This window comes from Mytilus edulis, chromosome 14 (genome assembly GCF_963676685.1).
Source record: "Mytilus edulis chromosome 14, xbMytEdul2.2, whole genome shotgun sequence".
NCBI lineage: Eukaryota > Metazoa > Mollusca > Bivalvia > Mytilida > Mytilidae > Mytilus > Mytilus edulis.
In genome coordinates, this window is record NC_092357.1 from 56,557,839 (window position 1) to 56,571,305 (window position 13,467).

A 13,467-nucleotide genomic window follows, 5' to 3' on the forward strand; every position below is an offset into this window, starting at 1 on the left:
AAGTTGGTTTTATGTTTTTTTTTTAATATTTATTAGTTATTTACAATTTTCCTCTTTATTCATGTTATTTGTCTCTGTTCTATTTTCTTTTTGGTGTGATGCGGTATTTGTTCATTCTGCTATCGGATTTTTGCTTTGGTCATTCCTAGTGCAGGTGGGAGCCGAGGTGCGATTACGATGCATAAGGTTTTTATGGTATTTTATTTTTTTTCTTTATTTTTTTTTTTCAATTTGTACTTTATCAGAAAAATTTGTTGTAATTCATTCCTATTTTATCAATTACATCAAATACCAAGGCTTTTCATGTTGACGTCTTTTGTTTTGGATGTACTATCCACTAAAAAATCATATCTATTTGCATCTTTGTAATTTTATTTGTAGGTTTGTTTGAATATTCAAGTCTGTTTTGTTGTATTTCTGTGGTAACTGTCTTCAGGTTTTGGCTCCCAATTATTGTCACAATAATCAATAATGTCGATTTATGTAGCTCATCCAATTTTATAACAAAACTATAAACAATTCACACATAAGGAGGACGTTTAACTAGCTATAAAATCAGGTTACACCAACCATTTTTTCCAAAATGCTTAATCCCAGTGAGGAACATGACAGTTAATTTCTATTTTTTGCCGTTTGTTGATTTAGTGGAACGTTTAATTTTGTTAATGTTTATGGCCTTTAGAATTAACCTTCAAGATACGAGTTATGTTAATAAATGACAGTCGCCATTACAATTAGAGGATGCAATGTAAGAACAGTATTTCATTTTTCAACAAACACGCACTAGGCTTAAACTGCAGCAGATCGATGAAATTTCATCTAGCATGCTTTGATATTTATGCAAAATTTAATTACTATTTTGTTTAGGTAAGTAATACAACTTAAGCTATTGTTTTGTACAAGATCTAAGAAATGATAATTGGTACACAATTTGAGATAATACATATAAAGTGTATGTAATTTTATAATGAATACGAGCATACAAAGAACAACATGTTATGTTTTATCTTTTCAGGTTTCAATATCCGAATAATCAAACTGTTACATATATGTTTGAAAGTGTTGTACAAACAAATAGACCACTAGCTATAACATTTGATTCCACAAATAGGCATCTATACTGGACAGAAGATAGTCCTCATAAAACGATATTTAGATGTAATTCAGATGGATCTAACAAAACTCTTATTCGTAGTGCAAGTCCAAACTATCCTTCTTCTCTGACACTAGACATATATAATAGGTTGGTTCCAATACTTATATTTTATTTTACTATTTAAATATCATGTTGGTATTGTACATGAATAATTCATTACATATGGTATGCTTATCTAACATTATATTTAAAACAAATATGCGATGTAATAACAGGAGACCTAAACACGTTCTTGACCGAGAGATGAATTTTTTTTTCAGTAAAGGACCTAAATATCGTCCCTCTTCAATTATCAATTCAAACAAGTGTCGTAACATCATCCACGATTCACTTCGTCCTTACTGCTCAAAATTGATAAAACGAGAAAAAAATGACAAAAATCATTAGATCCTTATATTAAATCAATAATGAACATACATTTGTACTTGATATACGTATTCAACATATTAAAGATCCTTTTCCTCCTAACAACAACCATAATAGCCCAATTTCTCGAATTTAACTTAAGCTAAAGGAACTCGCCCAGGAATGTGTTCTTGTCCCAGCTGATAAGGCTTCTAAAAATAGCATCATTGTTTTACTTAAGTTTTACATCAAGGTTCTACAAAAGGAAATCACGAATTCACCAACATTCAAACTGACTTCATTTTCGGAAAATGACATCTGTGACAAAAATAAACTTTCAGCTACATCCTTACAAGAAGAACCGATTACAATGAAAGTCCCATCTATATACTGGCTTCCGAAGTTACAAAAAACTCCTTACAAATACACACTTATTTCGACTTCAAGCCATGGACCAATACTAAGCTATCTATTTTACTTTCTAGCACACTTGGTTCAATCAAAAACCTGGTAATAAATTGTTCAAAAAAGGCCTGTGAAAATAGTGGAACTAATTACTTTTGGAGTGTTAAAATTCATTGGAGGTTCTTGATAAATTGCATGCTTATAGTGGTGATTTTGAATCTGTTCAAAGTTTTAATTTCTCTACCCTATATACCACTTAACCTCATAATCTTTAAAAAAAAAAAAACCTGATTAAATGAGCATGTAAAAAGTCGGAAAGGGAATATATATGTTCAAACTCCTCTAGGTCATTTATTAGTAACAATAAACAAAAGAACTATTTCAATTGAAACTTCTTTGATACTATAATTGCTTGATATTTTTTGCTAGATAACATTTGTCTTCGCTATGGAGATTCCGAATATCGTCAGATTATTGCGGACATGTTTCTGTATTGTTATGCATTACAATTTATGCAATTTAAAATCAGCAAAGACCTATAAAGAAACATCTGATTAAAAAAATAATTTCACTTTTAGATACCTAGATTCAATATTTGCTATCAATTATGACGACCCAAAGAGATTTATCTTGCATAACTGTCGTTAGATAAAGCTAATTCTATCAATGTCATTCCCTGGACCTTGGTATCTATATCTTCAACGGGAAAATTAATACCAAAATGTATAACAGAGCTTATTTTCTTATTTCCTATTGTTAATTATCCATTTTTAGATGGTGACGTTCCTTGTCACCATCTTATGCATGTTATGGTGACTATATATCTCAATTGTTCGATTCGCGCGTGTAAGTAACCACTTATTTGATTTCAATGATAGAAATCTCTGTATTACCCGGGTTTTCGATATCAAAACTAGCGAAAACATTAACTAAATTTTATCATCGGTACAAGAACACTATTCGTAAATATAAATCAACATGCATACATGTTATACGTTCAGGTATATCACATCCAATATTTTATGGTAATATTCTTTCCTAAGCTAAAAAATAGAAAGAATATATTTCCGATACTGGTGTCAGGTCATTAAGGACTGCATTTTTGAGTATAAATATTTATTCACTCACAGGCTCCTTGTATCGGAAATAAACGCATTTATTCCTCAACCAGTTGTTGGCATGATACGGGTTATGCATGTTATGTTCTTCTCATATATAGTATGATGGTACGATACTAAACCCTTAACGGGAGGGATTGTACTTGATGTTGGTTGAGGTATGGAGATGGTATGTCCCCTGTATGCTAACATTACCTATGTAAATTTTAAAATTGTTTGTATGCACATTGAACGATAAATCTATGTGACGTATAAAATGTTCTGACGTCAGACACACAAATCAATGAAGGTGTTTGTAGATAGATGTTTTTGTGTTCTGTTAAATTGTTCCTTTTAAAATTGTTATACGATGATGACTGATGTACCCATATTCTGACTATTGTATTTATTGTGTCTGTTTAGTTAACGCATCAAAGTAAATATAACGGAAATTGACGAGACTGTCATCATAGTGAGAGGGTTAGCGCTATAAAACCAGGTTTAATCCACCATTTTCTACATTTCAAAATGCCTGTACCAAGTCAGGAATATGACAGTTCTTGTCCATTCGTTTTTGATGCGTATTGTTATTTGATTTTGCCATGTGATCATGGACTTTCCGAATTATTTTTCCTCTAAGTTCAGTATTTTTGTGATTTTACTTTTCAGTCACTGCTTGCATTCCTTTGTTCATTTATGTAATACTGTCATTTTGCTTAATTTCTTTTGTTACCTATTTTGATATCGGACTCGGACTTCCTTTTAACTGAGTTTCATTGTGCGTATTACATTTTGTATTATGTGTTTCTTTATTCTGCATTGACTAGAGGTATAGGGGGAGGGTTGAGATCGAACAAAACATGTTTAACCCCACTGCATCGTTTTGTGTCTGTCCTTAGTCAGGATCATCTGGTCTTTGTTAGCCTTGTATGTGTTTGAATTTCAATTCATTTTCATGTTTTGGAGTTTAGTGTGACGTTCATTCTAACTGAACTAGTACATAATGTTATTTAGGCCAGCTGATGTCAATCTCCGGGTGCGGGATTTTCTTGCTGCGTTATATATCCATTAGTCGTCTTCGGCTGTTATCTGCTCTTTGGCTAGGTTGTTGTCTCTTTGACGTATTCCCGATTTCCATTCTCAATCTTATTGTATACAACATGTATAAATTCAAGGACAATGAACAATGGCTACAAAACCATGATCTAATGTCCAAAGTGGAATCACAAACAATTGTGAAATATTCACCCTCACAAATTGAAAGCATGTTTAAATAGTGAGATGACATATGACAAAACTAGTCGAAACGGTTAATATGACATGGTTCATACCGGATCAATTTTTGTTCGCCACCTCTTTCCCCAAAACAATATAATTTTTTTTATTTGTTTCGCCAAGTAACATATATATATATATATTTATATCGTTTAAAATTTTCCTTCTTTCTGTCCTTTTCCCAAAAAAAACAAGAAAAAGAAATAAAGATGAGTTTTTCTCAAAAAAAAAATATTCATGATTATTCTATCAAACTTCCGTAGCACAGTGGTTAGTTAATAAATCCTTTAATTTATGTGAAATGTGGCGGACCCTATTTTACCATATTATTTTGTCAACAATCAACACCTTTATTTATTAGTCCTTTGTTGTCTACAGGTATAAAATGCAATCAGCTCATTATTGATTTTTTGTTTAAAAAAATCTTAACGAGTTCAAGGTGAATTCCGAGTATTGTCTGATCAGGTAAAGTCCAAGAAACACGACAAAAAATTAAAAAGATGAATGAAACTAAATCGTTAAATATATTTCTTTCGCCAAATTTATTCGCAAATGATTAATTTTAATCGCAACAATTATTTCTTTTTTTCGCAAAATGCGAAAATGGCGCTTGCGGAAACCCTGATTTTGTCTATCATAATCCTATAAGAACATTTAAAGTGTGTTTGTTATCTTCATTTTCATTCGGATGTATAGTATATTGAAGAACAGATTAAAATTATTGATATAATAAAATTTATTTGAAGCAGACGTATTGCATGCTGTCTATCATGTACATAGACAAACCTCAAATCTATTATTGAGGTCTTTATTGGTTGTTGTTCGAGGAAGCAGCAGTAATATGACACGTTCAAGAAAATTCTATTAACTTTTTGCATACACATTTAGATGGATTTACTTTGGTGAAGAATTATATAACGGAAAGATATACAGACTGACATTTGACGGAACAGAATTAACAGTTATAATTAAGGACCCGACAACATATGTGTACGGTATAGAGCTAGGTATGTTATCTTTGAAAAGCAAAACATCCTAAATAGAATTATTAAAATTATGAGCATGACATTGTTTCATGTATGACATAAATATTATGAAACACTTGCACCAAGCATATTTTCTCAGACATGTTTAAAAGTAACACCAATATGTGAAATAAGTTAAATGTTGTTTATAACAATAATATGAGTATAGCATTTTGAGAAGTTATCACTTCGTAATCTTGACATTAAATATTATCAATCGATTTACACGTGTTTCAATATTTGCACATCGATAAGCTTTTGTTGTCTCTTACTTCTCTGATTATAGGGAAATTTACTTTTACTTGCGATATTGCTTTCATTGCTACAATGATAATGTGAACACACTGTGGTATTATGTTAAAACTTCGATGTAAAGCTGCATGTATCACTGTATTTGAATGTACTAAACGTTGCAAAGTTTCAAAGTGGCTGAAGATACAATTTGATGTACATAAACTGAGTTCATTTCTGTTTTTCATGCTTTCTGCCCTGTATTTCTGCATCATGTGATATGTATCGCCATACATGTTCTTGTCATTTGGTGAAGAAAATCCGATTTTCATCATATAGATAACAAAAAACAAAGATGAATCTATTCACATACATTGTGTTCTTATGGCATTATTGCAGACGTAGATGGAGATCGAATTTATTGGATGGATTGTATCAGGGGTCACATGAAATCTGCATTGTATAATGGATCTGACATCAAAACAGTATACAAAACCAATTCAAGTTTTAATTGGGACATTGCTCTCAATGATGATTTCATCTTCAGCGCAAGCTATAATCAAATTCTTAAAATAAACAAATCTCCAGGACAAAATGCTACAGTTGTACATACAGATGCAAATAGGATAAATGGTATTTTGTTTTTTGAAGGTAAGACTGTACGAAATAAATTTACTAGTTGCATATTTAAATAAAAGAGGTAATAAAATTATGTGTCTATGGACATTACCCATTATTACCAACATAACATGACTTTTCACAATAAAACATTTTAATATGAGACAAATTTAATTAAATTTTTGTATAACTGTTGCAGACATGATGATTTATGTTTTGTATTTCGTTAAAAAGATTTTAATGTTGAATAGATATTTCGAACAGATACAGTAGTAGCAATAGTAGTTATAGTAAATTGCTTGAGTTTTTGGGTGTTTATTATATTGAATTCTATTGATTGTTAATTGTTTAGAATAATTGTAGGACATAACTTTTTGTTTGTTTTATTATTCTATACAATAAAATACTTCATTTACTTACTGATAGCTTAAGTATATCCATATATCTAAAAGTGACGATTGTGTTTAAATTACATGTAGTATTTCAGTAACATCTTTTCGTAATAACAGCTTCTAAGCGTATATCATATTTATCAAATCGCTAGTTGCATCAAGGAATGCTTTTCTAGAATTCTCTGTCATGTGATTGGTTAATTCATTTATCACGATCACATTTATTCATCAATTGAATTTCAATTTATTTATGATATACACATTATAATCTGCGTTCTCTTTAAAAGTCTTTATTGATATATGTTAATTTCAATTTTAATAGCATAATTGGGCGCATATGCTATATTGTGCAACTATATATTTGTTCGAATATATGATATTCGATTATTACTTAGAAAAGTTTATCATGTTGTATAAAGGAATATATCCGTAAGAACATTTAATCTTTATTCTATTTATTCAATTTAAACTTCATCACATGGAGGATAAATGATAACTAAATAAGCTATAGAATGCTTTAATCATATATGGCTCAATAATGAATATTTTGTATATTTACAGAGAGATAAAGTGACTATCATGTGATTCGCCTTTTCAAACAGAAGGCAATTGGATTAAAATGAATAAGATAGCAACACACAACAATGTGTTTAAATGTATAAAAAATAAGTTTTGGATATAACAAACTAAATAATTAATATGAATCTTATGTTCTGTTATCTTTTATTATATGAACATGTCACAAAACAAGGCTAGAAATATTATAAGAAGACAAAAAGTTTACACCATTGCAAAAAAGCAAGAAAACAAGTTAATACTAAGCTAAGACGGACAACTAAAGGGTGTGCAACACGATCCCTTAACAAAAGGGCGAACTTGGTTACATTGGAAGGGTAAAAATCATTTGGTTCAAATATTGGAACCTTAGTGTTGCTAATATTAGTATCCGAGTAGTTAGTAGTTTCTGAGCATTGAATTAGGATGTACACAATTAATGTTTCAACCTGCATATTGAATAGCCATTTATTTTGGAGTCTTCAACTTTCATATATCAATTGAGAGCATGTACTATCCTTTCTCTTGAGAAATCTCTCAAATATGAGTGAACGAATATAGAAATATTTAAAAACACGTAGGAAAGAAGTCATTATGATATATCTTCATTTATCATGTATCTCATGAAGATGCGTCCTTTTTTATGAATAAGGTTATAGAATTTCGTTGGTGATGCCCAGAAATATGGAGTAAAGAAGTCAAATCTACTAAATCAAAACGAAAACAAAGTAAGTATATATTGTACCGGTGTGATAACATGTCGTTATAATAGAACGTTGCGGGCCTATGAAATTTCACCTTCCAATCTGATACAAGTGGGATGTTTAGCTAGCTACAAAACAAGGTGTAATCCCAAGTTTTCTTGTTTTGCTAGTACCAAGTCAGAAATATGGCATTTGATTTTCACTTTTTATGTTTGAGTGATAGCGTTTGATTTTGTCAGCTTTTATGGACTCCCTCTTTTTGAATTAGCCTAGGAGTTAGGTATTTGTGTTATAATTTTGTAGTTAATATCTATTAAGCTCTGTCAGAAAAAGAGAGATCTGTATGCAGTAAAATAACTGTCTGCATTAAACTTGTAAGAAATACTAAGCATGTTTTGCATTTGGAACAAGAAACATACTAGTTTGCCAATGACGATGACAGTTTGTTTTGCTCTTTTTCAGTTCAACCATACTTTTCAAGTTCTTTATCCGACACGACACGATTTTTATATCTTACGTAACGGACCTTCATGGACTTAGTCTCGATAAGTTGCACATATTAAAAGCTGTCGTATGCATTGAAGTTGATAATTGCATTGGTGTTTTAACATTTCACGGCATAAGAACATTGCGGGTCTGTGATGACATTTTTCTGCAAATCTTACATTATTACTTTTTGGCAACTATATTGAGATTTATAAATTATACTGATGAATTATAGCAGTATTGAACTTTGTATCAAATTATCACCCCTATTAAATAGACTGCATATTGATTAATTGACATATTTTGTTATATTTGTCATCGTGTTGATGTCATTTTGATATACAAACTTGTTTTTAAACTTCATCGTTTGATAACATTAACTAGATCTTTGAGATCTATGGCAAACACTTATATACGCTTTAATAGCGCTTACGTTCTTGAAAAAAATAATCTGTTTTAATGGTTACTCGGTTTAGGTCATATGTTCAAATACACTTATGGCAGATTTCTATATCTCAAATGTATTTTTAGTATACGTGTTACTCATTACATATACCCGAAGACAAGATACAGTTTTATCAATCAAAACTAGTGTTATTTGTTTTGAGCAACAAAAACAATGTAAGGGATAGGATTTTTTTCCCTCAATATTTTTTTATTCAAAGTTACGTTTTTTCACGGCTTATGAGACCAAACAGATAGAAGTTTATTGATGATTTGAAATATCAACGAAAGCATATTTATTGAAACAAAGGAAACAAGTTATTGTACATCTTAAAGAGAATGAAAACTCCATAAACACTGAAATAGGAATAGTCAAGACAAGTAACTAAACATAATACAAGTGTACACCACATTGTTTGTTAAGCAAAACGATTCACATTATTCGATGCAAGAAAAACGATCGTAACAAAATTTTGGTGAATTGATGTATTACAACAATCACTCATTTGTTTTTGCCTGTAATACATTGTAATGTCACTGGTAGTAACTCACAAAAAGGTTTTACCTTTTATATATTTATAGAAAATTAATAGAAATTGTAACATCTTTAAAGATAAATTATTCCATGAGAAGTAACATAAAAAACATGTAATCTAAGAATAATATACAATTACTTGTATTTGTTTGTTTTCTTCATAGTACATTTCACACAATGTTTTGTTATGCTCGGTAATTGTAAAATATCCGGAAAAATACCTTCCAATAGTCATGGATGCTGCCTTTTTAGAAAAGTTGTTTCAGATATAGTTAGTATCATTTTAGTCATTACAGTAAAATCTGTAAAAACTTAAAGCAATGCTGTTTTTAAGTTGTAATGTTATCGTATGTCAATTTATTAATCCCTTTAAATGCACTGTTTAATTGTTTTGCATCAACCTTCCAACGGTTTTTATTCGACTGTACCAAAGAGTCTTTTATGACGTGAGGCACATCATCTGACGTTAATAAAAACCGTGTGGCTATGCTTCTTGGCAACAGTTTTGTGGTGTTCGAGTTGCTTAATCTTAAGTGTTAGTGATAATACTGTTTCATTGTTCCTAGGTATTTAAAAAAAATCAAACCTTGCTTAAATAATTTCGACATACAAAAACAGATCACGACATATATCTGTTGGAAACTGATATAGAGTTATAATTCGGAAAAGGCTGTAGAATGTGATTTCGTTCTTAAAATATAACACCTACTGCCGAATTCCGGGAAAGATAATTACTCATGGGTTCCAAAAAAATAAACATTTATTACTGAGTCCCGATAAGGGTAAATAAAGAAATAAAGGTACATAATTTAACAAGTTTTTAATTGTTTCACGGCTTAAAAAGTGTTGAAAAAAATAAATAAACCTTAGCCTTGAAGCTCAATTTTCCAAATACTAGTAACGAAACACAAAACGGTATTATTCATAGGTTTTTGAATAATTATTTTGTATAGATCATTTGGGATTGCATTTCATACAAAAAATTATTAACATGGGATTTGTGTTTATCTTTTAGACCAGAAGGTGTGTATACCAATTGAAACAACTTTTTGAATCGGCGGATTAAATAGTCATCTGTAAGAATCACTAAGCGACATAAATGCGTAAAAACTATTTCTACGACATTGGGTACGCAGTGTTACTATAAGGGTATGTAAAAAGTCTTACAAATGTCATATTCCTGGCTTGGTACAGGCATTTTCTTATTTAAAAAATGATGAATTGAACCTGGTTTTATAGCTGATAAACCTCTTACTAGTATGACAGTCGTATCAAAGTCCATTGTTTTGACAAGGATGTGTGAATAAAACAAAACGAACAAAGATAACAGGAAAAAATGTCAAAAATAGGGATACAAAGTCAACATTGTGTCATAATCTTAATCACTATACAAAACAATTGTGACAAAGAAGCAAAAAGAAGCATATGTCAAATTTCACAACCTCTTTCTATGCTTTTTATTATACGATTTTATTTATCGACGACGAATTCACCCATTAGGGGTTGAATGATTTTAAGTACTGGGGTCGAAACCTTACCATGGCAGGCACATGGCTAGGTAATAATCATCACTTTTATTTTTTTCCTTTGAAGAGAAATGTTATAGTTTTATTTAGATAATCGTATATGGTTATAAATCTCCATCACATTCAATAACAAATTACCAATGTTAAAATTCTCAAAAATGTAACAAGTCCCTTTTTATAACTGTGAAAAAAAAGTTATTTTATACTTTCAGTCACAGTTTCGAAGAATACTCAAACTACTAAGTGAAATACTAAATCACGGAAACAGAATTAGCTGGAGAAATAGATACCATAAATCGGCCTGCTACTAAAATGAACCACCTGCGGTAAGATTTCTTTCTTCAAAATAACCTTTATATTATGGAAAGTTCAAGTGAGAATATTAAATATTTTGGTAGGACTATAACCACTTGTCTTAAATTTTACGATTAATAGTATTAACAAGGAGATAAGAAAAAATATATTAGATTTCTTTTACTTACTTTTGTAGGCATTTTTACTTTTTTTATTTGAGCGTTACCAACGTACATGACGTAACTGATACGTTTTTGTTGTCAATGGTCTGGTGCACAAAATGTGAACCCTGATGTACAAGTAGATGACGTGGTTGATATATTTCTTGAGTTCTCAAACTTAATAAAGTTAAGTGTAAATTAATTCTGTCCTCGACAGGTTGACCAAGTTATCAAGTACCATCTATTACAACTGAGTCATGATACTATTACTGTAACAATACTTTTTCATAAAACACACCAGGGTTTCCGCGAAAAAATAAGAATTGTGGCGATAAAAAATTGTCATTTGCGAAAGAATTTGGCGAAAGAAATATTTATAACGATTTATTTCCTGCATCTTGTTTATTTACTTTTTTTTCCCGAGTTTCTCGGACTTTACCCGATCAGACAATACTCGGAATTCACCTTGACCTCATTAAGATTTGGACAGAAAATCAATAATCAGCTGATTGCATTTTTTAGCTATCGACAACAAAGGACTAATTAATAAAGGTGTTGATTGAATTGTTTGAAAAAATGATATGGTTAAATGGCTTCCGCTAAATGTCACATACATAATTTATTCACACTTTGCGACGCACGTGTTTGAAGCTAACTTTTTGACGTCTCCTCTCCTTTTAACGATAGTTTAGAAAAGAAAGCTGTTGTTGTGACGAAAAATGTTCAAAAGCAAGACAAATCTCTGATTTAAAACTTTAATTATCCTTTGACTTTAATATAGGTAATTACTTAGGGAGTCTACTGTAAAGTCGTTTGAGTGACACACGTGTTTCAAGCATAAAATTACGTCTCGACTTTTTCATTTACGATGGTCAAGAAAAGAAAACTGTCCAAAAGGTTGGAAACCATCCCTCGAATAAGAGTAACCCTTCAATGTAATGACTACACATGAAATGAGAAATCAATTTCATGTGATGAAAGCTTTTGTTTTGTTGTAAAATCCACTTCTTAGCTAGTACAAAAGGGCACATCAGTATTTTTCTTTTAAAGAAACTTTCCCAACGAACTATACCGGTATTATATGATCAAAAGATGTCCATGAATTTTGTTATATTCCAGGACTTATATCTTCTTAATCATTAAAAGTATAGTGGCCCCCCTCATTTAGAATAGCTGTTTAAAATACTATGAATATTTTCCCCTTTTAAGTTAAAAAAATCTGTTGTTTTAAAGTAAATGTTTAGTGTTTATTCATTAAAATGTAGACTCTAAAATAAGTTTGAGAGAATAATCATAGATACAATGGCGCGAAATCATCTTATTTAAGGGAAGTAGGGGGGGGGGGGTAAAAAAAAGGTAAATTTTAAACGAAAAATATATTTATGTCACTTGGCGAAAAAAATAATCAAGTGGCGAAAAATATATTGTTTTGGCGAAAGAGGTGGCGAAAAAAATAATTGACCCAGGGGAAACCCTGAAACACACATTGCATTGAACTTAAATTGCTTTACAAAAAGAGTAGCTAGCTTTACAGCACAATTAAATGTCAATTTTAAAACGAACATGCACTTGCTTTACTATCAGATTTTCCATATTATGAGAGTATGAAGATGTGACATGGTAGCAAAGGCAATAACTCTCCATTAAAAAAAAAAAAAAATGAGGTAAAATATTAGCCTTCAAAAACTCTGACATCATTTTATAATAAAAGCTATATTGCATGAATATTTAATTTGATTGGTATGGAACTACATACTCTAATGATAGTCAGTTTCTGTCATAAATAAAATGTTTTGTATTTCGTTTCAGAACTAGGGAGCAGAGTCATCCAGAGGATAATAGAACAAACTATTTATAAAAATAATCAAATATAAATAAAATAACTCAAACACTTCTGCTTTGTTATATCAATGATTATATAATGTATATAATATTGATATGCCTTGTCCTGTTGACCTGTATATATTTGACGACCGTGTTAGATCATCGTTGGTAGTCAAGGTCGTGGAACACCCCCTTAATAGTAAACTTACATATGACATTATTTTCTGAAGTCTTTTTGATATACTACTTTTATGAATGAGATGTCATGAACGTTGGTGATATATTGAAGGGTTGAATCTACGTGACGACACATCAAATTGTTGAGGTAATATTTATGAATATATAACAGTATTAATGATGTAAAGATAGCATAAATGAGTAAAGAGGCTACAAA

At 30.6% G+C, this 13,467-nt stretch overlaps 1 long non-coding RNA gene across 1 annotated transcript; it reads left to right on the forward strand.

The window, feature by feature from the left end:
• Positions 1–10,226: 10,226 nt before the first annotated feature.
• On the forward strand, positions 10,227–13,142 carry LOC139502693 (uncharacterized). Its single transcript, XR_011658912.1, has 3 exons — positions 10,227–10,417; positions 11,007–11,120; positions 13,059–13,142. It is a non-coding gene; the product is annotated as an uncharacterized lncRNA (long non-coding RNA).
• Positions 13,143–13,467: the final 325 nt, after the last annotated feature.